Here is a 27637-nt window from a genome sequence, read left to right on the forward strand (position 1 = left end):
TTCCTCCGAGCACCATCATTTGCAACTCCCAAGTAGCATGCTGAAGTAAAATTTGAGCACTGATGGGAGTGGCCCCCAAATGAAAAACAAATGAATGTTTTCAGAGATCTAGTGTTGCACAGTAACTGAAAAGAGTATACCGCATGTGCTGGGAAAGATGGTTCAGTGGTGGAGCACCTGGCCTTGAAGGTGTGAAACCTTGAGTTCAACCACCCCAGAATCACCCTGTGATCCTGGTGGCTCTCGGCTTTTGTGATCTCACAAGTTTATGGAACCCTGGTGAGCACCAAAAGCAAGTGTACACGCACTATAGTCAAGTTTGCAAGCTCCAGGCATTACAACATGGACAATAATAAAGATCAGAAAGGGGGCTGGAGCGATAACACAGCGGGTAGGGCATTTGCCTTGCATGCGGCCGACCCGGGTTCGATTCCCAGCATCCCATATGGTCCCCTGAGCACCGCCAGGGGTGATTCCTGAGTGCAGAGCCAGGTGTAACCCCTGTGCATCGCCAGGTGTGACCCAAAAAGCAAATAAATAAATAAATAAATAAAGATCAGGAAGGAGGCAGAAAGGGAGGAAGGAAAGGAGAGAGGTCATGAAAGAAGAAGAGAAGGAAGAAAAACGGAAAGGAAAAAATAAGAATGGTAGGAAGTAGAGAAAGAAGGAAAAAGAGAATGGAAGTAAGTAGAAAAGGAGACCAAAAAATGGAAGGAAGTAGAGAAAGGAGAAGAATGGAAGAAAATAGAGTAGGTCTCAAATACTGTAGCACTGTCCTCCCATTGTTCATCGATATGCTCGAGCGGGCACCAGTAACGTCTCCATTGTGAGACTTGTTACTGTTTTTTGGCATATCAAATACACCACAGGGAGCTTGCCAGGCTCTGCTGTGGGGGCAGGAGACTCTCAGTAGCTTGCCAGGCTCTCCGAGAGGGATGGAGGAATCCAACCCGGGTCAGTCACGTGCAAGGCAAATGTCCTACTCACCGTGCTATCACTCCAATCTTGATATATTCATATGCACATAAATTTAAAACTACGTGTAGTTCCAAGACACTTGCAGGGGCACAGGGGTCAAGGCCCATGCTTTTCATGTGACTAACCCAACCTGCTTTAATTCTCATCACTGCATGGTCCACTGAGCACTGCAGGGAGTAACCCCAAAGCACAGAGCCAGGTGTAGTCCTTAAGCACTGTGGGTTATGACCTAAAACTCCCCCTCACTCCCCACAAACCCAACAAACCCCATTTAAATTCTTGAATCAAAAAAGACAAAATCTTTTTCATATTAAAATTGTTCCCAGTTATTCACTTAACTTTATTGCATTTCATTTATTTTCAGGGGAGGGAAGAGTATGATATAGTTAAGGCAGTCATGAATAAAACCACCTACAGTCCATTCAATTGTTTGACTGCTGTGTCTTTTTCTGAGGCTTTTGTCTACCTTCGATAATAGAAAGAAATGAAATATGATTCTTTCTGCTTTCTATCCTCAGAAGTGACTGTTGTGCTTAAAAATACAAGTGCCTCTATGGAAATCCTTCATCTGAGGGTTTGCTCTGAGCCATAAACTGAATATCTTTTTAAAAAATTAATAATACCAGGGCCAGAACTATAGTGTATCAGTCATGGAACTTGCCTTGCATGCAGTTCACGGGGATTTGATCCCTGGCATCACATAGGGCTCCCCTGAGCACTGCCAAGAATAACTCCTGAATATAGAGTCAGGAGCAACCCCTGAGCATTGCTAGGTGTGGCCCCCAAAACAGCAACAACAAATTTTATAATGCTTGTTTTGTGACAGTAACTTTGCTCTGTACTGACATATACTATACACTTGCTCCTCATATCCCACTCTTCAATGTTGGGTTCAGAAGCAGATTAAGAGAACTGAGTAACTCAAAACTATAATTAATGAGGTCACGAGATGGTATAGTGGGAAAGGCTCTTATCTTGCATGAGGTAGACCCTGTTTGATTCTTGGCACCCCGTATGGTCCCCCGAAGAATGCCAGAAGTTTTCCCTGAGGCAGAGCCAAGAATAACCCTTGAGTACCTCCAGATGTGGCCTCCAAACCCCGCCCCCCCAAACAAAGACTAAAGTTAATAAATGGAAGGAACCTGCCTTCTAAATGGCCACATCTAATTGCTATTACAACATTCTAAAAGTAGGTTAAATTATTCCAAGATTTCCAAGTTGGGAAACTAAGGCTCTGGAGCACTGAAGAAAGATTGCACGTTTAGAATGCAACGTGGTTTGCATAAACTTAGCCTTCAATGCTTCGAAACACAAGCACTATATAGATGACTCTGGTTTGTTTTGTACATGTCATGACTTAGTTAATATTTCCTGGGCACTTACGTCAAAGCTCTATTGGAGTTCTTTTAAAGCATCATTTCATTAGGTCCTCACAACTTCCCTATGTATTATTATTTTTCCAGTTTTATAACTCATATCAAGAGGAAAGGGAAATTAATAACCTGTCCAAAGTCAAGCATTGGAAGTGATAGAACCAGGTTCACGAGGAACATGATTTTGGAAAACAATCACTACTAGGTATTGGTCCAAGTCAGTTTGGTTTTCTACCCAAACCCTTCACCTTCCTGTGTTTGGGCCTTTAGCACTTCCCCCATATGGACTTTCTCCTTTCTTCTGGTTCAAACTTCTCTGAACTTTTTTTTTTTTTTTTTTGCTTTTTTTGGGTCACACCCGGCAATGCACAGGGGTTACTCCTGGCTCTACACTCAGGAATTACTCCTGGCGGTGCTCAGGGGACCATATGGGATGCTGGGATTCGAACCCGGGTTGGCCGCGTGCAAGGCAAACGCCCTACCCGCTGTGCTATCGCTCCAGCCCAAACTTCTCTGAACTTTTAAGGCCCCAAATCTCAGCTCCTTATACCTTTTAGACCCCTTGTGCACAAACATCTTTTCTCTGAATGCATCCTTATGTTATTTATGCTCATACACGAATTTGTTTTTTCCTTCAAGGGCAGAGATGAACTTTGATCTCAAATACCTTTATATTTCTTGTATTGAGGGCTGGAGCGATAGCACAGTGGGTAGGGCGTTCGCCTAGCACTCGGCTGACCCGGGTTCGATTCCTCCACCCCTCTCGGAGAGCCCGGCAAGCTACTGAGAGTATCCCGCCCGCACTGCAAAGCCTGGCAAGCTTCCCGTGGCGTATTTGACATGCCAAAAACAGTAACAATGAGTCTCACAATGGAGACGTTACTAGTGCCCACTCGAGCAAATTGATGAGCAATGGGATGACAGTGACAGTGACAGTGATTGAGTGCTGTCACTCCAGGCACGAAGTAAGTACCCAAGACCATCATTGTTTTCCAGAACTTTCCTGGTCAACCCAGCAGTCACCATGTGCGGTGTTGGACACTTGACACATGACGAGTGAAACCAAGAAACTGATATTTTTGGTGGGGGAGGGTTGGAGGACTCTGGACCAGTGCTCAAGAGACACTCCAGGAGTGCTCCACCCATCTGGCTGTATGTTTCAATCAATGGGCTGCAGTGCGGTATTGCTTTATGCCCAGTTACACTGGGGACCACGAGGCCATCAAGGCAGTGCTCTGGGAGACTTCCAGAGTACAGGCAACGGAACTGGGGACGCTATCTGCACAGCTGCAGAGAATTCGGGCTCCAGGGACACCAGTCATGTGCTCCAGCTCTTTGAGCTTCTTGCTGAGCCTGAGAAGCTGAATTTTTAATTTTAATTAATGTAAGGGCTAGAGGGATAGCACAGCAGGTAGAGCGTTTGCCTTCCACGCGGGCCAACCCAGGGTTCGATTCCTCCATTCCTTTTGGAGAGCCGGGCAAGCTACCAAGAGTATCACGCCATCAAGGCAGAGCCTGGCAAGCTACCAAGAGTATCACGCCATCAAGGCAGAGCCTGGCAAGCTACCCGTGGTGTATTGGCTATGCCAAAAACAGTACCAACAAGTCTCACAATGGAGACGTTACTGGTGCCCGCTCTAGCAAAACGATGAGCAACGGGATGACAGTGATACAGTGGTATGGAATTAATCTAAGAGTAGCTTTAGTGACTAATTCTTACAAGCAAAATGCAGAAATTTTATGAAAATTGCTTACATGAGAGCAATGCATTCCAGAAATGTTTTCTGATCTATAAGATTGTCTGGATTTAGAGGACTGAAACACCACTCTCTCCCCAAAGTCTTCTAAAAACATTTTTAAAAAACATAACAAACTTCTACCCAATTCTTACAAATATCCAAGTTCTTAATTTCTTTTCAGTGTGCTAAGTACATGACATTTTCCTCTCAGTCAGTCATGTCTCATTTTTGCCTCCAGACCACGGTAATTCTAAGAAACAGGATTGAGTATTTGCAGCTTATTTAGCAAATGAAATCCACACAGTAAAGATGTGGCAACACGAAAATGAAATGAATAAGATAGCTGTGCGGATTGTTAGATACTGACGCCTGACAGGTCCTGGTTAGTGCTTTCAATAGCAAGGCAGCTGTAGGCGCTGCTGATACCTCAGAATACCTAATCTGCCTTATTTGAGATTCTCTTTCTGTCATGAGACTCAATTCCCCTGGCCACAAGTGATTGAACTAGGAATCAAATCCACACCCGAAGGCAACTTTCTGTGGCTAGTAAGTGGTTCTGTGTGAGAAAACAACTCAGCAGGAGTATATTATATTGATCATATTAGTGTCTGGTTACTGCCTGCCTGCCTGTCTTCCCCCTTCCTCCCTCCTTCCATATCTCCCTCTCTCCCTCTCCCTTTCCCTCTCCCTCTCTCTCCCTCCCTCTCTTTCTCCCTCTCTCCCTCCCTCTCTTTCTCCCTCTATTTTCCCTCCCTCTGACTCTTTCTCCCTCTACTCTCCCTCCCTCTGCCTCTTTCTCCCCCTTTTTCTCCCCCTCTCTCCCCCTCTTCCTTCCTTCCTTCCTTCCTTCCTTCCTTCCTTCCTTCCTTCCTTCCTTCCTTCCTTCCTTCCTTCCTTCCTTCCTTCCTTCCTTCCTTCCTCCCTCCCTCCCTCCCTCCCTCCCTTCCTCCCTCCTCCCTCCCTCCCTCCCTCCCTCCCTCCCTCCCTCCCTCCCTTCCTTCCTTCCTTCCTTCCTTCCTTCCTTCCTTCCTTCCTTCCTTCCTTCCTTCCTTCCTTCCTTCCTTCCTTCCTTCCTTCCTTCCTTCTTTCCTTCCTTCCTTCCTATGTTGAAGATCAAATCCAGGTCTCACTCATGCAAAGCAGGTCTCACTCATGCAAAGCAAGTGATCTACTGCTGAGCTACTTACCTGGCTCTTCACCCTATAGGGATGGCCAAGCAGAACTGTGTTTCACACCCTCTGAGTTAGTCACACTGACACAGACAGAGACCACTTCCAATGATGTGCACCAGGAAAGGAAGTGACCAACCCCCAGTTCTGAAAATTTTCTTTAACCAAGAACTGCAATTAGACTTCTGGAATGCTCCCAGTCCCAAATCATGGAATAAGTTTCCATTTTTTCTGAGAAGCTGAGCTATACGTTTGAGATTTTGTTTTCTTGTTAATGATTTCATGAAACCTTCCACAAACCCCACAGCAAAGCTAACCTGAACATCTGGTACTTGAAAGTACAATTTTTTTTCAAGTTGCTTTTTATTTTTTTCTTTTTGAGTCACGCCTGGCGGTGCTCAGGGATTACTCCTGGCTCTGCACTCAGGAATTACTCCTGGCAGTGCTTGGGGGACCATGTGGGATGTCAGGGACTGAAAATGGGTCGGCCGCATGCAAGGCAAAAGCCCTACCTGCTGTACTGTCACTCCAGCCTCTTGGAAGCACAATTTTACATCTTTCAAACCAACCATGGGTAAAAATGTTAAGATATGTGATTGAATTTTTTCAGACTTGCGTTATAGCAGAAATGGCCAGCTTCTGTGTTCTTGAGGATGCAAGTAGCAATGTCACAGAAATCACCAGATTATTTTCAGCGTTTCAGCTCTTTATTTGCTACTCACAAAAACCTAACAGAAAACTCTGCATACAGGACAGCAATTCCAGTACCAATACCAATGCTTCAGCAACTCATGACCTGCCTTTATATGCTGAAAGTATCCCTGCCTCTTAGCTGTTTCTATCGTCTGCTTGGTTATGCCCTGTGTAAATGAAGACAGAAAACTGATCAATTATGACCAAAGTAACCAATCAGATCACTTATATAATAACCAGAGAAATGCTACAGTATACATTGAGAGATGTCTGTCTTCCTCATTTCTGCCATAACTCATGCCAATTTATTACTCAATCAACCATCCATGTTAATTACCTACAGACATGTACAAGCATTAGGAATTTAGTAGTGAATGTAAAAAAAAAGGTGAAAATTGGTATGGTAATATGATCCAGTCTGAAATTCTTAGATTACCTGGGCTTTAATATAGACTATATGAACAAACCGTAGCTTAGTAAGCTTCACCTATTTGTTCAGAAAATTTTGTTTTTTATGTTTTAAATATTTATAATTTCCCCAATATATTATATTAACAAGGGTATAAAATTCAAACCCATGTGTCCAGACTTCAAGGTGACTTACATTTACATAAAAATAAAGTTTAGTTCTGACTTTCTAACAATTACCACATCTGAAACGAAGTAATAGACTATAAACTATTAATGAGAGCATGGCTGCGGAGCAGTGCCAAAGGTACAGCAATAAGATGAAGCTTGTTAAAACCAACAATAGAACAGCCAATGAGGAGAAGGTGGCAGGACCAGCAGTGACCAGCCTCTCTGATGCTACAGTTCCTCTCTGGTCAGGCCATTTGCCAAGTAGGTAAGGCCACCTGTTCAGGTGTATGATACTGAAGTCTTCTGCTCCACAACTCTTTGCTTGGCTGAACCTAAACACAATGAACTGGAACAAGTAGAAAACAAGTTGTTGAATATAGCTCAACTGTTGAAAAAAGAAAACCCAAATTGCTATTTCTACTTTAAATCCCCCATGAAACTTTCCACTGAGGTGAAGAGCACAGGAAACATGACCTTGTAGAGATCTGTAGAAACAGGATCTCTCCCCTCACGTCCAAACTTATCAGTTTTCTTGCCAAGCATAAAAACAGTAAATGAACAACACCCCTGGAGTCATTTTTGCCCTTTCTATTATGGTGAGAGTCCCGTGCACAGTGACAATTGTATCTCTGCTAAACAATGCCACCCTTTCTGAATTAAGAACAGTATTAAGAGCTTCGCAAGTAAAAGCCAAATCTTCGAGTTGGAAGCAAGACTCATCCATTAATCATGGGTTGAATGATTGTATTGTAAGAGAAATATGTTGATATGTCTGCAAAGTTCAAGATATAGAAGCTGAGCAGGGCTCTTCAAGAGACAATCTGAATGAGTTGATTTTCTTTACTCTTTCTGAGACTCTGCACTCAGGAATTACCCCTGGCGGTGCTCAGGGGATCATATGGGATGCTGGGAATCGGACAAGGCAAACGGCTGTGCTATTGCTCCAGCCTTTCTTTCTTTCTTTCTTTCTTTCTTTCTTTCTTTCTTTCTTTCTTTCTTTCTTTCTTTCTTTCTTTCTTTCTTTCTTTCTTTCTTTCTTTCTTTCTTCCTTCCTTCCTTCCTTCCTTCCTTCCTTCCTTTCTTTCTTTCTTTCTTTCTTTCTTTCTTTCTTTCTTTCTATTTTTCCTTCTTTCTTCCTTTCTTCCTTCCTTCCTTCCTTCCTTCCTTCCTTTCTTTCTTTCTTTCTTTCTTTCTTTCTTTCTTTCTTTCTTTCTTTCTTTCTTTCTTTCTTTCTTTCTTTCTATTTCTTTTCTTCTTTCTTCCTTTCTTCTTTTCTTTCTTTCTTTCTTTCTTTCTTTCTTTCTTTCTTTCTTTCTTTCTTTCTTTCTTTCTTTCTTTCTTTCTTCTTTCTTCCTATTTCTTTTCTTCTTTCTTCCTTTCTTCTGTTCTTTCTTTCTTTCTTCTTTCTATTTCTTTTCTTCTTTCATCCTTTCTTCTTTTCTTCTTTCTTTCTTTCTTTCTTTCTTTCTTTCTTTCTTTCTTTCTTTCTTTCTTTCTTTCTTTCTTTCTTTCTTTCTTTCATTGTAGTTTAGGTAATGTTAGAATGGTGCTAAAGTCGATGGTGTTGATGTACAAAGGTATTGTATCTCACCACCACTGAAGTACCCATGACCTTCCACCATTGTCCTTATCTCACCCCTGGTCCAGTCTTTATTTCTCTATTTCTCCCCCAACTGTTTATCAGTTTTGCAATACAAGGTCAAGCATTTGTCTTTGTTCAATGCTGTATATTCCCTTGTTTTGCCTCTCTGTATTCCACAGACAAGTGAGATCATCGCTGAATATATGAATTTTCTGTCAGTGACAAGTCTAAAGTTGGAATAGCAACCAAAAAATGCTTTCTGAACAGAAAAATAAAACAAAACCAAAAAATGATAGGAGAACAAAGTGATGACATTTATATTCCAGCATTTTGAAACAGAGGTAGTTTGCCAAAAAAGAATGGTGAGTCTTGAAATTATAAAAGGTGAATTTTTTCTTTAACTCAAGTAAAAGAGAAAGTGAAAATGAATGGCATAACAACATGACTAAAAATAAAATTATAGGAGATTCATTAAGCCACAGTCAAGAAAAATTAACAAGATGGAATCTTGTGCCTAATGAAATTGGAATATTAAGAAGCAGACATTAATGTAGGCACTGGTACCTTAATAGTTAACCAAAACATATGATGCTATATTTTTTCCAATGACCAAAATTAAAAGCAACAGATAAGATTTTCTAGTGATTCAAAAGTTTTCAGGCTTTTTACCCAAGATATCCAATTTTCTAAACACTTGGACTTCTTATTGTTGTTTAAGACTGAGTCTGGTTACTATGGCTCTGCTATGAAAATGATCTTTTAACTAAATAGCTTCAGCTTATTAAATATCTGCAGATCTCAAAGGAGAGAAAACACAAAGGACATCAGGCAGACAAAAAACATAACTTCAGAAGATACTTTTTAGCTACTATAATTAAAAAAATTATTTTATACAAATAAATTTGAAAATTAAAACAGAGTGGATAGTTTTATGGGAAACAGTAACCACAAAACTGACTTCAAAATAAAGGGGGCAGGGAAAAATCTCAAAAGGCTGAAGTTTATTCCTTGCACTTGGGAAGTCCCAGGTCTGATCCCTAGTATTGCATGTTCCCCTGACTACTGTATCGCTGTATCGCTGTCAACCTATTGTTCATCGATTTGCTCGAGTGGGCGCCAGTAACATCTCCATTCATCCCAGCCCTGAGATTTTAGCAGCCTCTCCTTACTCATTCTTCCAAATGGTGCCTTTCAGGAGGCTCTTTCAGGGTCAGGGGAATGAGACCCCCTATTGTTACTGTATTTGGCATATGGAATACACCACAGGGAGCTTGCCAGGGCCAGGATAGTATTAACTCCTGAGCTCTCCTGAAAGTGGCCTCAAAACAGAATAGTAATCAACATGGTAGAGAGCCTGTATAGATCAACCAGCATGCTAGAAGCAGAAGTTTGGCAGAGATTTACTCCTAAAAACTGTTATTAATCCCAAATCAGTTTACATGAGTGTCCAACCAACAGGTCAAAGAACAACGAATTCCTCTGTTATATAAATGGCCCAAAGCAAACAGATATGAGGCCCATTCCATCTGAGACCAATATAATCCTGGTGGCAAACCAAAAAGGGAAGTTCTTCCCTACTCGCCTCCACAAAAACAAGCAACAAATCTTGTTTCTGAACATAGAAGAAAAATCCCGAAGAGTATTAGCGCAAAATCTGGCAGTATATTAAAGGAATATTACATCATATATTATATTACAAGTAATATAATATTACAGTAAAGGGATAAAGCAGGAGAGTTTATTCTAGGAACAAGGCAGAACCACTTCAACTTTATGAAGCCTATTAGTACATATCACCATAATATCTGATGAAAGGAAACAGAAACCAAAGGATCATATTACGCTGAAAAATATGCACCTGACAAAATGTAAAAACCACTCAAATGCCATAAGAAGTTCCCAAGACAGGAAACTTTGTTATAGAATATTTACTGCAAGCTTATACCTGGTGGTGAATATAAGCATTCCCTTGAGAATAAGAACAAAATAAAATTATTCACTTCTACCAATACTATTCACTGTTACATTTGAAGTTTTAGTCAACACACGAAAACAAGAAAGGAAAGAGAAGAGACAAATAAGTAAATGGAAAGGCTGAGACAAAGCTATTTCAGAGGTGATGGTTAAACTAATGAATTCAGCAAAACTAAAGAAATTTAGTAGCATGGTTGAAATGTTTGGAAAACTAATTGCTTCTACTTCTCCGAAATTAACGCGTTAGAAATTGGAAAAGAAATGATTTACAATAGCAACTGAACCATTGAGTAGGATTTAGTTTTGGGGTGGGGAAAGGGTTGTTTCATTTTGTTTTGTTTTGAGGTGCTGAGGTGGGTGGTGCCAGACAGCCCTGTCAGTGAGCATGGGTGGTCGCACTTGCGCTGAACTCCTTGTCAATGCACGGAAGACAGATGTCTTTTGTCAAAAGAATTCTTATAATGGAATTCGAAAGGTAGATTACAAATGTTTACTTGAAATACTAGAATTACACTTAACTCTGAAATGCTTACACGAAAGACAAGGGGAAACTAATATCGACTAATGGAATTGTCTCTTCAAGCCTTGTTTCATATACCCAGCTACGAAACAGTATTCCTTAAGAACGATAGACCTATATATATTTCTCTGGACTTAGTTACTAAAATACAGAAATCCAAAACCATGCGGCCACTAGTGCGGCTGCTCGACTTCATATCTCTTCCTTCTCAGCAATGGAAAACAAATTATCAAATGCTTCCTTTACAGCAGGTCTGACTTCAGGGGGGAGAAACTCCAAACAATAATAATGAGTTTTTTGTTGAAATATTGAATGTAATCAAAGTAAAGTGAAATTTATCAGCTACACAGGCGGGGCGGGGGGCTGGGGAGATGGGTGGGGGGAAGGTTTACTATGGTTCTTGGTGGTGGAATATGTGCACTGGTGAAGGGATGGGTGTTTGAGCATTATATAACTGAGACTTAAACCTGAAAGCTTTGTAACTTTCCACATGGTGATTCAATAAAAGAACAAATTAAAAAAAAAAAGAACGGTAGACCTGAGGGTTGGAGTTGTTCGCTTCTCTCTCACACAGAACTTTAGGTGAGCGCCTAAATTAAGTAAGTTCTGTGATGTGACTGTTTTGTTCTTTGACATAGTTCTTGAAAACATACAACTTAGAATTTTGTAACCTTTCATATTGATCTTTGCATTTCACACTTAAACTCCAACTGCAAACATTTTAATATATGATAGCTTAAAATTCAAACATATAGTTAACATTTCTCCTTTGAGAACCAGGAATTAATAAAAAAATTTGAGTTAGCCCCAAACCAGTGAGAAAACAAAAAATGCAAATATTGAAATAAGTCATTTGTAACACACGAAAGCCCCTGTTTTACAAAGGCACTGATGCCAAAATTAGAAAGTGTTTTTAAAATCCAATTCCATCTTACTGATATTGAAATATCATCACGTACTTTCCCTTCTACTTTTAATAATTACTATATGGACTTTGATGTCTTTCTATTGTTTTTCTTTTCCTTTTTTTTTCTATCACCTGTTGTTGTATATTGTCTGCCATGGAGGCAGGGGGAGGGTGGGAAGGGGCGGGTATACCAGGGATATCGGTGGTGGGAAATGTGCACTGGTGGAGGGATGGGTGTTTGATCATTGCGTGATTGTAACCCAAACATGAAAGCTTGTAACTATCTCATGGTGATTCAATAAAATTTTAAAAAATAATAAGTTCAAAAATCAGCAAAAAAAATTTAATTCTCACAATAGCACTCCCATCCCCAGGGTTTTCTATTTTTCTTTTTTCATCAATCTTGGGCACTCCAAACATACCTAACTCTCAACTGGAACTGCTTAATCTGCTTCCAAATCTGCAATTCTGCAGTAATCATCCTTTCGCTTAAACTCCATACCACTACACTTATGGGTTCTAACAGATATAATATTATTAACATATTCTTTATTTACTGGAGCATCTGGAATAATGAAGACATATTATATTTTAATATTATTTGATTCCTTTTAATATATAGATTTTAATTATATTTACAATTATTAGTTTTAGTAATTTATAGGTTTTACCAGGCTTCCAAGGGGGCTCAAGGCCAGAAAAGATTAAAACTCCTATTCTAATTTCTATAGCAGAGACTCTTAGCTCCCCTCCTGTCTGTCTTCACCGGGGCCCCTTGGAGGGGGTGGGTAGAGTTTCCCTCCCTGACCCAAGCAGAGCCCCCGCAGCCAAAGACCTCCAGAACCCAGCCACAGCCATGCTCAAGGCCCTTCTCCACACGTTCGAATGAGCCTCACGCATGAAGGAACCGGCAGAGGAATCCAGGTGTACGGGACCCGTGGCTGCGATCTCCAAGCCTGCTCAGATCGGGACTGGGCCTCTTCTGCCCAGATCTCAGATCCTCCATTTTCCAGTAGCTTGGCAGTCACCCTCTCACCCCCACATCGAGTAATCCCATAAAAGGTGAAGATCCGGAGATTATAAAACAAGGCTCCCAGAAGCACATGGCCTCAACGACACTTATAGCCTTACATAGCCTAGTTCTCCCTCTCAGAGAACCTGGCAAGGTACTGAGAGCATCCCGCCCACACGGCAGAGCCTGGCAAGCTCCCCGTGGCGTATTCATATGCCAAATACAGTAATGATGATGAGTCTCATTCCCCTGACCCTGAAAGAGCCTCCAATGTGGCACCGCTGGGAAGAACAAGTAAAGAGAGGCTGCTAAAATCTCAGGGCTAGGACAAATGGAGACACTACTGGTGCCCACTCAGGCAAATCTATGATCAACAGGATGACAGTGATACAGTGATGCAGTGATTCCAATTTCTATTCTATTGAGACCTGATCTTATTGCTTCCATACTTTCAAACTCCTCAGGTGGTTTTCCAGCATACAGGATAAAGTCTGCAATTTTACAAAGTTCCTGAGAAGGACTTTCTTTGTTATACTGCAGATCATTCCTTCTCTCCATCTCTCTATATCCTGGTCACTTCTGCATCTCCTTGGCACTGACCTTTTCATTCTTTTTTTTTTGCTTTTTGGGTCACACCCCGCAATGCTCAGGGGTTACTCCTGGCTCTGCACTCAGGAATTACTCCTGGTGGTGCCTGGGGTACCATATGGGATGCTGGCCATAGAACCTGAGTTGGCCACGTGCAAGGCAAACACCCTACCTGCTGTGCTATCACTCCAGCCCCTGGCCCTTTCATTCTTCTGGGGATCGGTTATGTTCTCTTTTTGTGTACAGCCATAGAGAACTCCTGTATTTTCAATGTCCACTCTTTTCCAGTACTTCTTCATTCCAGATTAAATTAACCTCTTCTTCACTCATACTCTCCATGCCTTTTTAGAATTTTATATCCTATGAAAATCTTGGTTTATCTCCTTGCCTTTCTTTGGTCATCAGTAACACCTTATAGAAAGAAGCAATTCTATTTCTTGAAATCTCTGTCACTGTCACTGTCATCTCATTGCTCATCAATTTGCTCGAGCGGGCACTGTTAATGTCTCCCTCATGATACTTGTTGTTACTGGTTTTGGCATATCGAATATGCCATGGGTAGTTTGCCAGGCTCTGTCATATGGGCTAGATATTATCAGTAGCTTGCCGGGCTCTTCGAGAGGTATGTATATATCTTTTACTGTATTTGGGATATGAATACGCCATGGGGAGCTTGCAAGGCTTTCCCGTGCTGGCAATAGACTCTTGGTAGCTTGTCAGGTTCTCCAAGAGGGAGAACACGGCTTATGAGATATTAGGCTTATTAACTTTTATACCTAACACTATATATAAAAGTCAACAGAAATCTAGGACCTAAAGACAAAACTTGAAGCAGTAAACTTCTTAGAAAAAGCATTGTTACGTCTTGGCATCTTCCATGAGAGACATGGACAACCAGAAGAAAGCATGAACAGAGTAAATAAGGCCCAGAAGATCATATGGGGGGGCTGGAGTGATAGTACAGTGGGTAGGGCGTTTGCCTTGCACGCGGTTGACCCGTGTTCAATGCCCAGCATCCCATATGGTCCCCTGAGCACCGCCAGGGGTGATTCCTGAGTGCAGAGCCAGGAATAACCCCTGTGCATCGCCAGGTGTGACCCCCCCCCAAAAAAAAGAAGATCATATGGGCATCAAGGTCTTGCATGCAGCTCACCCTAATTTGAGTCCCAAGACCCCATGGAACTCTGAACACCAGTGGAGTGTCCCTGAAGGGCCCTGAGCACTGCTGGGGTGGCCCTGGAGGGCCTAATCTCTAGAGATAGCTCCAGTAACCCCTGACACACTCACCAAAGGAGTTTAAGTAGTACCATGCCCTTGGACCTTCACCAAGACCTGCTGACTTGGTTAGCTAGGAATCACCAAGGGTGGCCCCAGGCTTCCAACAAAGAATAGACAAATAGAACTTCATGAAAAATTTAAAATTCTCTGAACCAAACAACCTACCCCTCACACACACACACACACACACACACACACACACACAAATCCACAGAATGGAGAAAATATCTGCAAGTCATATATCTGATAAGAGATACATACCCCACCCTCAAATTCAAAGAACTCCCCCAATTCAGAGGTAAAAACATAAACAACTGAATTAAAATGCAAGCAAAGGGGCTTGGGGATATGACTCAGATGCTTTATGTTTGTGAGGGTTGATTCTCAGACATTTGGGGGTGCGGGAAAGGATGTAACGAGAGGGGGCAGCAAGTGACCTGAACGGGCATTTCTCCAAAGCAAATATACATATGGAAATCTCGTCTCTGCCTGGTAAAATTAGGCTTGGGCTGATCAGTGCTCACAACCTACAGTGACTGCAGGACCCAGTCTGGCTTTTTGTGGAGCTGGCGGATGGTCGAGTAAGGACTAGGCCATTGGAAATAGCAGGCCTGTGCGAACGCATTTGGGTTAAAAGAAGAAAGAGTGGCCTGAGCAAAACACACACTGGGTAGGGGTGGTGGTGGTGGGTGGTGTCAGTTTTGCCCCCCCCCCCAGATTTAGAGGGTTTCCAAATCCCTTTTTAGCTTCCCAGTCATGTGATTGAGTGTTTTGAAATTCTACTGACTGCTAACTGACCTGAATCTCCCTTCCTGGGTATTTATTAACCTGAAAATTTCTCCTGATCCTCTCTCATTGCAAAACCCATTGGCCTTTCATGTGGCAGAGTGGTTTCTATTGAAGGAGAAATTTACCATGTAAAATGTTTCGCTTATTTGTGGAACTTTGCCCCAAAGCATAAGTCTTGCTGTCTTTTAAAGGAACAAACCACTGATTACAAAATAGAAGTGACAAGCTAGTTTTCACTTTGACCTTTTTTTTTCTTTGGTTCCGTTTTGCTTTGCTGAGAGGCTCCTACACCTGGTGAAATCCTGGTCAATACTCTGCTCATTTCTTGGGGGTCAACTGCCAGAGATATTCAGGGGACCATGTGATGCCATGGATATAACCCAGGGCTCCTGCATGTTAAGTATGCACCCCAGTCCTTGAGCTATTTCTCCAACCCACACTGATCTTATTATTATTATTATTTTTGTTATTATTATTATTATTATTGAATCACCGTGGGTACAGTTACAGACTTACAAACTTTCGTGCTTGCGTTTCAGTCACACACCACATTGACCTCTTAACATACAATGCCAGAAAGGAAGTTAGTATGGAAAAAGTTGCTTAGAAAGGAATAAAATGCATTATTAGAGTAATAACTATTTGGAGAAAATTCTGGTAATTTTGGCAATTCTAATTTTAGTGAAGAATAAAAACTGCCATAGCTATGAACACTTGATCGTTTAACAACTATTTTTGACATTTTCTGGTATTATAATGTGAGGAAATTGAGATTCATTACTGGCAAAATGCGTTTTTCACGGGAGGGGCTCTGGGAATGTGAGAAAGAAAGCCAGTGCTATTCTCCAATAAACAGAAAATCGATGCGATAGGAATTTAGCTTGATCTCTAAATATCTACACGATAATAAAACACATACAAGTTGCTTTCACCCTTCCCAAGATGACACCCATTTCCCACCTTATCCTCTTTAAATCATCCAGAAAACTCTCTTGCCTTTTGCATCACACTAGTGACCTTAGGCTTTCATCTAGTCTCCGTCACCCCTTTCACTAGGTCCTGCCCGTTCCCACCTCTACTCCTTCTTTCATCTTCTTACTCCGTCTTCCCATATTGCCTTCCTTTCTCCAGACACTCACCTTCTAGAACTTTCCATCTGGGTCCAAGAGGTCGCTTGCTAGAGAAGACGAGGATGCGAGAGTCTCTGGAGAGACGAACTTTCTAGGACTAGGATGCTACTTAACTTCAAAGACACAGAGCAGAGGCTTCGCATGTGAAAGGGGGAGTGGCCCTCAGAGGGAAGGCTTGGAGCCCAAGATTATCTCATGCGTGGTTCCTTGGATTTTCTTGGGAAAGCTCAGATAGTTTTGTTGTTGAGGCCTGGATCCACATAGCACAGTGGGAATCTTCTGACCTACAGCCAAGCAGCTCAGGATATTTTTCATTGTTGTTATCACCGGGTTGGAGTGATAGCACAGTGGGTAGGGCATTTGCCTTGCATGCAGCTGACCCAGGTTCGATTCCTCCGTCCCTATCGGAGAGCCTGGCAAGCTCCCGAGAGTATCCTGCCCACAAGGCAGAGCCTGGCAAGCTCCCCGTGGCGTATTCAATATGCCAAAAACAGTCACAACAAGTCTCACAATGGAGACGTTACTGGTGCCTGCTCGAGCAAATCGATGAACAACGGGACGGGACAACAGTGCTACAGTGCTATTATAATGCAGTTGAACTGGGCTTCTGCCCCACAGGAAGTTTCCAACCACAGATTTCTAAAACTAGCACGTTGTCGGTCAGTCCTGTGACAGAGACACCCCAAACAGGCAGCAGCAGTGTCGAGTGTCCTGAAGTGCAGAGGTCTGTGGACAAGAAGTGTGAGAGCGCCAGGAAGCTTGAGTGTGCAATGAGAGAAGCTTCTGCTCCTGCTGCACGTGTATTTCTGTTGTTTCAGCATCACAGGGGAGACAGGTGTGGGCCGACATGCTCCTTTGACTTGTTCCAGCCTAATTTTCTGCTGAGAAGCCTGTTTACAACCGCCCTCTGGCCCTGGCATATGTTGCAGGCTCAGGGAGTTGAATTTGAGAATAACCTTTGATATTCACATTTCAACATCCGTAAAATTCAGATTCTGGGCTTGTCCCACCCAGGACTTTGAATGTTCTGAGCAGCTTGTAAAAGAGAGCTGGCACGAGGCATGGGTTGTGATAGGCCACTGCGGGATTTATTACCGAGCGTGAAAGATTTGCATAGAAAACTCAAGGTGTTTATGAAGTGATAGCTACTTATTTAACAACACTAAGGAGGTAATAATTTAGCTATTTTGGTCACACCCAGCGATGCATAGGGGTTACTCCTGGCTCATGCACTCATGAATTGCTCCTGGCGGTGCTCAGGGGACCATCTAGGACTCTGGGGATTGAACCCGGGTTGGCAGCGTGCAAGGCAAACGCCCTACCCGCTGTGCTATCACTCCAGCCCAAGGAGGTAATAATTTAGGACTCCTGATGTTCTACGTGCTAGCCTCATGCTACTTCCCATATACGTTGTCTCTTGAGTTCCAAACTGGACTCTTGCTGGTCATCTCTCAAATCTACTGCTGGCCTCTCAATGGCCTGTAACTGGTGGTCTGCAGTCTATAACTGGGACATACATCTTGAGACCCGAGGTCCAGTGTGTCTCTGTGCTGTTGGCTTTTCTTGGTTCTTTGACTATGGCCCATGAACATGGGTGAGAACCATGTTGTCCTGAAGTCTGCCTGGGCACGAGTGTGGGGTCAAAGAGAGAGTTGCTAGCTGGGGTCTTCCTTTTCTGACTTCCGATTTCCCATCCCCAGTCACCCCATTATCTATTCTAACCAGATACTTTATTTGCAAAATTTAAAATTACCAACATCCAAAAAAACAAAAGCAACCGGTGTTGGCGTGGACGTGGGGGGAAAGGGACTCTCCTTCACTGCTGGTGGGAATGCCGACTGGTTCAGCCCTTTTGGAAAACAATATGGTCGCTTCTCAAAAAATTAGAAATTGAGCTCCCATTTGATCCAGCAATACCACTCCTGGGAATATATCCCAGAGAGGCAAAAAGGTATAGTAGAAATGACATCTGCATTTGCATGTTCATTGCAGTTTACAATAGCCAAAATCTGGAAAAAACTGGAGTGCCCAAAAACAGATTACTGGTTAAAGAAACTTTGGTACAGCTACACAATGGAATAATATGCAGCTGTTAGAAAAGATGAAGTCATGAAATTTGCAAATAAGTGGATCAACATGGAAAGTATCAAGTTGAGTGAAATGAGTCAGAAAGAAAGAGACATAGAAAGATCACACTCATAATGTGGAATATAAAGTAGCAGAATGGGACACTGTAGCAGATAAGAACCAGGAGGTCTGCCCCACAGCTTGGAAACTGGCCACATGCTGGGGGAAAAGGCGGCTCAGATAGAGAAGGGAACACCTCGTAGAGAAGGTTGGGAGGACCCATGCAGGTTGAAAGCTGTGTACCAAAAGTAGACTATAGACTGAACATAATGGCCACGCAATACCTCTATTGCAAACTACAACATCCAACAGGAGAGAGAACAAAAGGGAAGGCCCTGCCGTAGAGGCAGGGTGGAGTGGTGGGGGTTGGAATGGGGGTGGTGGGAGGGATACTGGGATCATTGGTGGAGGATAATGGGCACTGGTGGAGGGATGTACAAACCAAATACAAACCAAATACAAACATGAAAGTTCATAAGTTTGTAACTGTACCCCACGGTGATTCACTAATAAAAATTTAAATAATAATAATGATGATAATAAAATTACCAATTAAATTAATGGAATTACTTGCTGCCCTTCTCTTCATTCCTACCTAGCACAACTATCATCATTCCATCAATTAATGCAATGTCCAATGTTTGGTTGAGTTGACCAAACATTGGACATTGCATTAAAGGAAGTATTTGAAGAACTACAATGTAGACAATTATAGTCCTGCATTTGGGTTTATTAGAAATCAGGCAGTCTTTCCCTCTCATATCACACATACTACACCTAGCCATTGGACTGGAGCGATAGCACAGCAGGTAGGGCGTTTGCCTTGCACGCAGCCGACCCGGGTTCAATTCCTCCGTTCCTCATGGAGAGCCTGGCAAGCTACTGAGAGTATCCTACCGGCACAGCAGAGCCTGGCAAGCTCCCCTGTGGTGTATTCGATATGCCAAAAACAGTAACAACGAGTCTCACAATGGAGATGTTACTGGTGCCCACTCAAGCAAATTGATGAATAACAGGACAACAGTGCTACAGTGCTACACCTAGCCATCATCAAGAGTTACTCTTTGCTCCTGGGATGAATTCTAGGTGCTAGTGACACCTAATAGTGAAGTACTTATGAATAGTGTTTTCTGAAATTGCTCTAAGCACTGCTGATTTCTCAAGATAGAAATCTTCCTCTTGGGAATCAGTTAATAACTTAAACAAGTAGAAAAGGACCTCCTCAGGCGAAACTTGTTTGATATTGTTTAGCATAGTGGCCAAAACTCTCTCTTCAAAGAGATTTTATTAATAACTCTTGGAACTAGCATACTGTGGAAAATACTAGCCTGTGTTCTTTTCTGTAGAAATGTCTGGAAAAGCTGCAAAAAGGTACTGTTGGTTTGTCATTTGGTCTTCTATGTTCATTTTTAACCTCTGATTGAACTGGCGCCAGCCAATCTGACAAACTTTTTGTCTAGAGAATACCTGGGCCATTTGACAAAGACTCATCAATATAACATAACCCTGTTTCCTGGGCTTCGGGACCATTTTCACAAATGCGAAAAGTAATCAGGGTATAGACTGTAAAAAGAACCACAGAGCTGGAAGTAACCTTAGAGATGACCTACTTTAATTTCTTTATCTAAAAGATGGAAACTGAGGCCTAAGATCTGTTGGATAACCTCTCCAAGAAACCTTAGTCAGTGCCAACCCAGACCTGGAAGCTAAATGTACTTTCTTAGGGAATATTTACTAAATAGAAAATGTTTCTTTGGGGCTGGAGTGATAGCACAGAGGGTAGGGCGTTTTCCTTGCATGCGGCCAACCTGGCTTTGATTCCCAGCATCCCATATTGTCCCCTGAGCACCGCCAGGAGTAATTCCTGAGTGCATGAGCCAAGAATAACCCCTGTGCATTGCCAGGTGTGACCCAAAAAGAAAAATAATAATAGTAATAATAAAATAAAATGTTTCTTTGTATTTTGTTTTAGAATAAGTTTGGATCCAGTATCTTGTAGAAGCAAAAGTTTGAATTCCTTACTTAGAAAAGTTACCATTTATGTTGTACTATCTATCTTAGGCAATTTCATACCAATTTGCCTACTCCAAGGCTACTTCCTCATCTATCAATGGGAATAACATACTATATTAGCTGCCTTCTGGAGTATTTGCAAGGGTCAAATATTTGGAACTGTATACACAACTAAGGAACATTGGTTTGCTAGGCGAGTCTTTCAGTTCTTAGAAACATGACCCAGACCTCCGTAGTCAGTTGACAGGTCTAAGATGTTGCTGGGCTTATCAATGCAATAAGTTGTTTGACCCAGTTATTCTCTTTTCTTCCGTCTTATAAATGAAAAAATGAATAACTGGAGATGAAACCTCAAAGCACACTTCTGAAGATTTTAGGAGATAAAACGTAAGCTACATCTTATGTCTCCCCACTGTGCCTTGTTCTCATGGACTGTAGGAGCTAGTGTTTCTCTTGGCTAATTCTGGGTGCAGAGAGTCTAGCTTGGCAGTTCTTTCATAAGTGCTAGTATTTCTCTGTGTAAGAGTACAGAGAGATAGTACAAGGGCTGAGGTGCTTGCCTTGCACGTAGTGACCCCTCGTTTGATCGCCCTGACCACAGAGCCAGGAGTAGCTTCTGGGCAGCACTAAGCATGGCACAGTATCCCTTCACCCCAACTCCACTTCAGTGAAGGAAAAGAAAAAGAAAACAGAGAGGCCATAGACATAGTATGTCTCACTATTCAAAAGTTCTATATAAAGCTGAACAATTTTTGTTTTTAATCTGGAGCAGTGTTATCAATTAACTAATGTTCAGTTCTATTTTTGTCAGCAATAAGCTTTAAAAATGTTCTATTCAGGTGACTTGATTACAGCGATGTTAAGGTTTCCAGTTCTCATGTGGAAAGATATTGCATCACTACCAAAGGGCCCATGAACCTCTGCCACCCTTCAAAAATTTTGAAATTTATTTGTTTAAATTTATCTATTTTTCTGGTTTAGGGCCATACTCAGTGATGCTTAGGGGTTACTCCTGACTCTGCACTCAGAAATTACTCCTTTCAGTGCTCAGGATAGCATAGGGGATGCCAGGAATCGAACCCGGGTCGGGCATATGCAAGATAGGCACATTATCTGATGAACTATCTTTCCAGCCTCTTCTGTTTTTTTCCATTGTTATAATGGTCACGTATTTACAACAGTGTTGGAATTTATAGTTTATCTGTAAATAATTATCACACTTCAACACTGTGAAAGTGCTCAAGACTCTCCATTAATGTTTTTTTTTTTTGCTTTTTGGGTCACACCCGGCGATGCACAGGGGTTACTCCTGGCTTTGCGCTCAGGAATTACTCCTGGCGGTGCTCAGGGGACCATATGGGATGCTGGGAATCAAACCTGGGTTTGCCACGTGCAAGGCAAGCGCCCTACCCGCTGTGCTATCGCTCCAGCCCCTCCATTAATGTTTTTGTGTGACTTCCAATCTACCTCATTTTCCCCCTCTTCCCTTTCCTAACCTGGTATTCTCAGTTCTGTTATTCAGAGCCAAGAGTTAGTTGTAATTATCCTTGGCTTGTCTCTCTCTCTACTACAAATGAGTAAAACAACTCAGTATTTGTTCTTTCTTTGGTTTATTTCACTTAACATGATGCCTTCCACTTGCATCTAATAGCATGATTTTACTTTCTTCTTGTGGCTGCATAATATTCCATTGTGTATATGTATTTACATATCTAATGAACATATATTCATATATATCAGAAGTTCTTTAGTCATTTGTCTGTCACTGGACATTTGGGTGGTCTCCATCTTCTGGATTTTGTACTAATGGTGCCATGAACATAAGGTACATAAGGTATATATCTCTTCAGATTAATGGTGTGTATATGTGTGTGGGTGTGTGTGTGTGTGTGTGTGTGTGTGTTTGGGGAGTAGAAGCCAAGGAGTGGAATTGCTGGGTCATAAGAGAACCCTACATTGTATGACTGAAATTCTGAAACTCAATCAGGAACAACTTTGTAACTGTGTATCTCATGGTGAGTCAATAAAAAAATGATAATAAGGAAGTTCTATTCTTTCATTTTTGAGGAAGTACCATACTGTTTTCCTCAGAAGCTGAACTAGAATGAAACCTTACCATTGACAGTACTGTAAACCATGGTTCCTAAAATAAAAGATAATGGCAAATAAATACAATGGAGTAATTGATCTTACTGGCAATTGTAGTAAAACTAATTGTAATAAAACTAGGTAAAATTTATTGCACATCCCTATTATGGATTGCTATAGCTCTGTTTAAAAGAATAAACAATCAACATGAATTTATTTAAATAAGAAAGTTGCTGTGTGACTGGACAACCACATGCAAAAAAATGGGCTTGACCTTGACCTGACACCATGCACAAAAGTCAGATCAAAATGGATTAAAGACCTCAACATTAGACCACAAACCATAAGGTACATTGAAGACAAGGTCGGCAAAACCCTCCACGATATTGAAGATAAAGGTATCTTCAAAGGTGACACAGAACTAAGCAATCTAGTAAAAACAGAGATCAACAAATGGGACTACATTAAACTAAAAAGCTTCTGCACCGCAAAAGATACAGTGACCAGAATACAAAGACTATCCACAGAATGGGAAAGGATATTTACACAATACCCATCAGATAAGGGGTTGATATCAATGGTATATAAAGCACTGGTTGAACTCTATAAGAAGAAAACATCCAACCCCATCAAAAAATGGGGCGAAGAAATGAACAGAAACTTTACCAAGGAAGAAATACGAATGGCCAAAAGGCACATGAAAAAGTGCTCTACATCACTAATCATCAGAGAGATGCAGATCAAAACAACCACGAGATACCACCTCACACCACAGAGACTTAGCACACATCCAAAAGAACAAAAGCAACCGCTGTTGGAGAGGATGTGGGGAGAAAGGGACCCTTCTACACTGCTGGTGGGAATGCCGACTGATTCAGCCCTTCTGGAAAACAATATGGACGATTCTCAAAAAATTAGATATTGAGCTCCCATTTGACCCAGCAATACCACTGCTGGGAATATATCCCAGAGAGGCAAAAAAGTATAATCGAAACAACATCTGCACATGTATGTTCATCGCAGCACTGTTTACAATAGCCAGAATCTGGAAAAAATCCGAATGCCCTTGAACGGATGACTGGTAGAGGAAACTTTGGTACATCTATACAATGGAATACTGTGCAGCTGTCAGAAAAAAGGAGGTCATGAATTTTGTATTTAAGTGGATCGGCATGAAAAGTTTCATGCTGAGTGAGATGAGTCAGAAAGAGAGAGACAGACATAGAAAGATTGCACTCATCTATGGTATATAGAATAACAGAGTGGGAGACTAACACCCAAGAATTGTAGAAATAAGTACCAGGAGGTTGACTCCATGGCTTGGAGGCTGGCCTCACATTCTGGGGAAAGGGCAACTCAGAGAAGGGATCACCAACTATAATGTAGTCGAAGGCCATGTGGGGGAAGGGAGTTGCGGGCTGAATGAGGGCTAGAGACTGAGCACAGAGGCCACTCAACACCTTTATTGCAAACCACAACAGCTAATTAGAGAGAGAGAACAGAAGGGAATGCCCTGCCACAGTGGCAAGGTGGGGTGGGGGGAGATGGGATTGGGGAGGGTGGGAGGGATGCTGGGTTTACTGGTGGTGGAGAATGGGCACTGGTGAAGGGATGGGTTCCCGAACTTTGTATGAGGGAAGCATAAGCACAAAAGTGTATAAATCTGTAAATGTGCCCTCACGGTGATTCACTAATTAAAAATAAATAAGTAAATTTATAAAAAAATAAAAGAAAGTTGCTGTGTGGGTGTCAGTGGAGTATCAAAGGGAGAAACTATCTAATCCATGCCCCCTTTAATATCTTACTATTTCCCATTTCCAGCCATTTCATTATCTACTTGACATAGAGGTGGGTGAAACAGGACTGATTCAAATTAATGAGATTACCCGGAACACTCTCCTGCCTTCTACTTCCACCCTCAACACTCCCGTCCTTTCGTGCTGTTTACAGTCTCGCAGCCCTGGCTACGGAAGCATCACAGCTACAGGCGTGCTACAGTGCTACCGTGCTAGGGTCCGTGTTTGAATCCCAGCAAACACACATCTCAGCTGTAGAACTCAAGTGTCTGATCACAGTTGGTTAGTCGCAGGTCTCAAACACAGGTGCAGAAAGAGGAATACCGAGATGGGAGTAGGGAAAACAATCTTTAAGAAAACGTATTAGGATGGATTGATGTCTTAGAGGGCACTAGGAAGGCAGGGAATGGAAGTTTTAGTTCATGCTGCTCTTAGGCTGCTGTGAAGACGCCCGTCAGTCTCAGGGCCCTTCCCTTCCAATTCTGGGCAGGTCGAGCCCTCGAGTCTAGGTGGGAACAGAACTAGGTCATCACAAAGTTGGGTTAGAGGTCGAGACTTGCACCTGTGGCCTTAGTGGGAACTCCAGTTCTGCCCAGGATGCTGGAGTAACAGCCGTGGAAGCCCAGGGTGGAATCAGGGAACTTTTTTATTTTAATTTTTATTTATTTATTTTTTTTGGCTTTTGGGGTCACACTCGGCTATGCTCAGAGGTGACTCCTAGCTCTGCACTCAGGAATTACTCCTGGCATTGCTTGGGGGACCATATGGGATGCTGGGAATCGAATCTGGGTTGGCTGTGTGCGAGGCAAACGCCCTCCCCGCTGTGCTATCGCTCCAGCCCCACTTTTTAAAAATTAATTTATTTTAGTGAAACAAAGTGAAGAGTGTTTTTGTTGAAATTTTAGAAGGATGTGAGGGAAGAGAGAAGAAGTACATGTTCCAGGAAGCTCACAGGCTTCTCTAGAGTGGACACAGGCGGGCAGGGGAACACGGAGACAAGCAAGTGGATAGCGTTAAAGGGAGGACACAGGCTCGAGGAGCCAGCCTTGAATCAGGGAGCCTTGTTTAAGTTTCCTTGGTCCTCATCCCCCTCCGGAGGAGGAGTCTAGGGAGAGGCGAGCACCCAGGAGGTAAGCACTGACTCCGCACTAAACTCTCCTTGCTCGAGCCTCAGTCAGTCTCAGAGCAACCCGTGTGCTTCCCCCAGGCACAGGACCTTCACCCCGTCCTCCTCATTGTCAGTAATTCCTGCCCCAAGGGGCAGTGCTGGGGACTCTATTCTTGCTTCCCTGAAGGGACAAAGTGTGGGCAGAAAATGACTATTTTAGGGACTGGAGCCATAGCACAGCGGGGGGGGGACGTTTGCCTTGCACGCGGCCGACCCGGGTTCGATTCCCAGCATCCCATAGGGTTCCCCGAGCACCGCCAGGACTAATTTCTGAGTGTACGAGCCAGGAATGATCCCTGTGCATCACCGGGTGTGACCCAAAAAAGAAAAAAAAAAGAAAATGACTATTTTAGGGGTCAACAGTGGAACATGAGAAGAAAGAGTACTGTGTTTCCCCCCAGCTGTCATGTGACTCATCTTTCCTCTCAGAACATTCCAGAACAGGTGGGGCCTGGAAGCTGTATTTTCAAATAAGCTCTCAAGTTTTAATCAAGGCCGAGCAGGATGACGTTCACTCCCTGTGGCTCGTGGGAGGGAGTGTGTGGGTAAGCAGATGTCACTTGCAGTCCAAGCATTTGCAGATATCTAGTTCTGAAAAGAAGCCAAGGATTCCCTCCCAGGCCACCCTTCCAGCCACCCCACACTGCTAGCCTGTTTTGAAGGGAAGAAAGTAAGTTGTGTCTATTGTTGGTTGCAGTTGCCCTGTGGAATGAAGGGGTCTCCTTTATGAGACTGTCATTCAGGACGAGCAAAGCCAGCCTTGGAGGTGGGGTCCTTGACAGGGACCTCAGTTTTGTGTTCAGGACAGCATTGAGTTGGCAAAATTTTGAGGTTCACGTTTTTCACTGGTGTCTTCACTTTGCTCTTCATTTAGCAAAATTTGTTCCAGGTAATTCCCTCATACTCCAGGTGACTTTTCTTTCACTAAACTTGCTAAAACCAGCAATCCTCCAAGTATAGCTCAAAAGTAGATGGCAGGAGAAAAGCAAATTAATGACAATAATTAACAGTGAAATGTGAATCTTAGCATTCTTGAATCACCTTGCATACATTTGTATTTCACAATAAAACACTAGTTTGCACGTATGAATTTTTCAGTGGTTTGAGATTCATGCAAAATTCTGACACCATGTCCCTGGGAATCAGGGATAGAATTGTTCCCAGCAGACAATAGTCTTTTGTGAAACTGTAGAGTGAGTAAGGACCAGGCACAGATTCAGCAGGTCAAGAAGGATAAAGACAAAGCATGACCATTAATTGGCATAGAATGGAGCCCTTGGTAAACTTAAGAGAAGATGGAGCGACAGTGGCAGTGATGACAGAGCATAATGTCACAGAAGGGATTTAATTCAGCCAGTAGCTTTGGGGTTACTTATCATCTCTGAAGTCCTGGGCTGAATCTAATGAAACACAGAGGGAAAGAATACACTCATTTGCAAGAACAGGACCCCATGCCTGGGAAGCCTTGTAGAACAAAACTTTTTGACTATGCAGTGGGTAGGGAGTTTGCCTTGCATGTGGCCAACCCGCGTTGGATTCCCAGCATCCCATATGCTCCCCTGAGCACTGCCAGGAGTAATTCCTGAGTGCATGAGCCAGGAGTAACCCCTGAGCATCGCTGGGTGTGACCCAAAAAGAAAAACAAAACAAAACAAAACAAAACAAAAAAACGTTTTGAGTGTGCAGTCCAAGATATACTTGGAGTTTTCTAAGCAAATGCCTAGTTTTGAACGAAGGAAGATGCTCACCTCAGGAGCTACATGTACCGCACCTTAATGGTTTATCTGGGGTTGACACCTTTATCCATATGGACATATATGAATGAAGAAATAACCTTCACAAACTTCTCCTTGCGGATGCATTGTTGTTCCACCAAGCTCCAAAACACCACAGTTCGTGCCATTTTTGTTTTTGTTTTGTTTTTTGGGTCACACCCAGTGATGCACAGAGGTTACTCATGGCTCTGCACTTGGGAATTACCCCTGGTGGTGCTCAGGGGACGACCCTATGGGGTGCTGGGAATTGAACCCGGGTCGGCTGCGTGCAAGGTAAACGCCCTACCCACTGTGCTATTACTCCAGCCCAGGTTCGTGTATATACTTCCTAACTGGCTTGGATTTTCAGACACTGCTTT

The sequence above is a fragment of the Sorex araneus genome, chromosome 2 (genome assembly GCF_027595985.1).
Source record: "Sorex araneus isolate mSorAra2 chromosome 2, mSorAra2.pri, whole genome shotgun sequence".
Classification (NCBI taxonomy): Eukaryota; Metazoa; Chordata; class Mammalia; order Eulipotyphla; family Soricidae; genus Sorex; species Sorex araneus.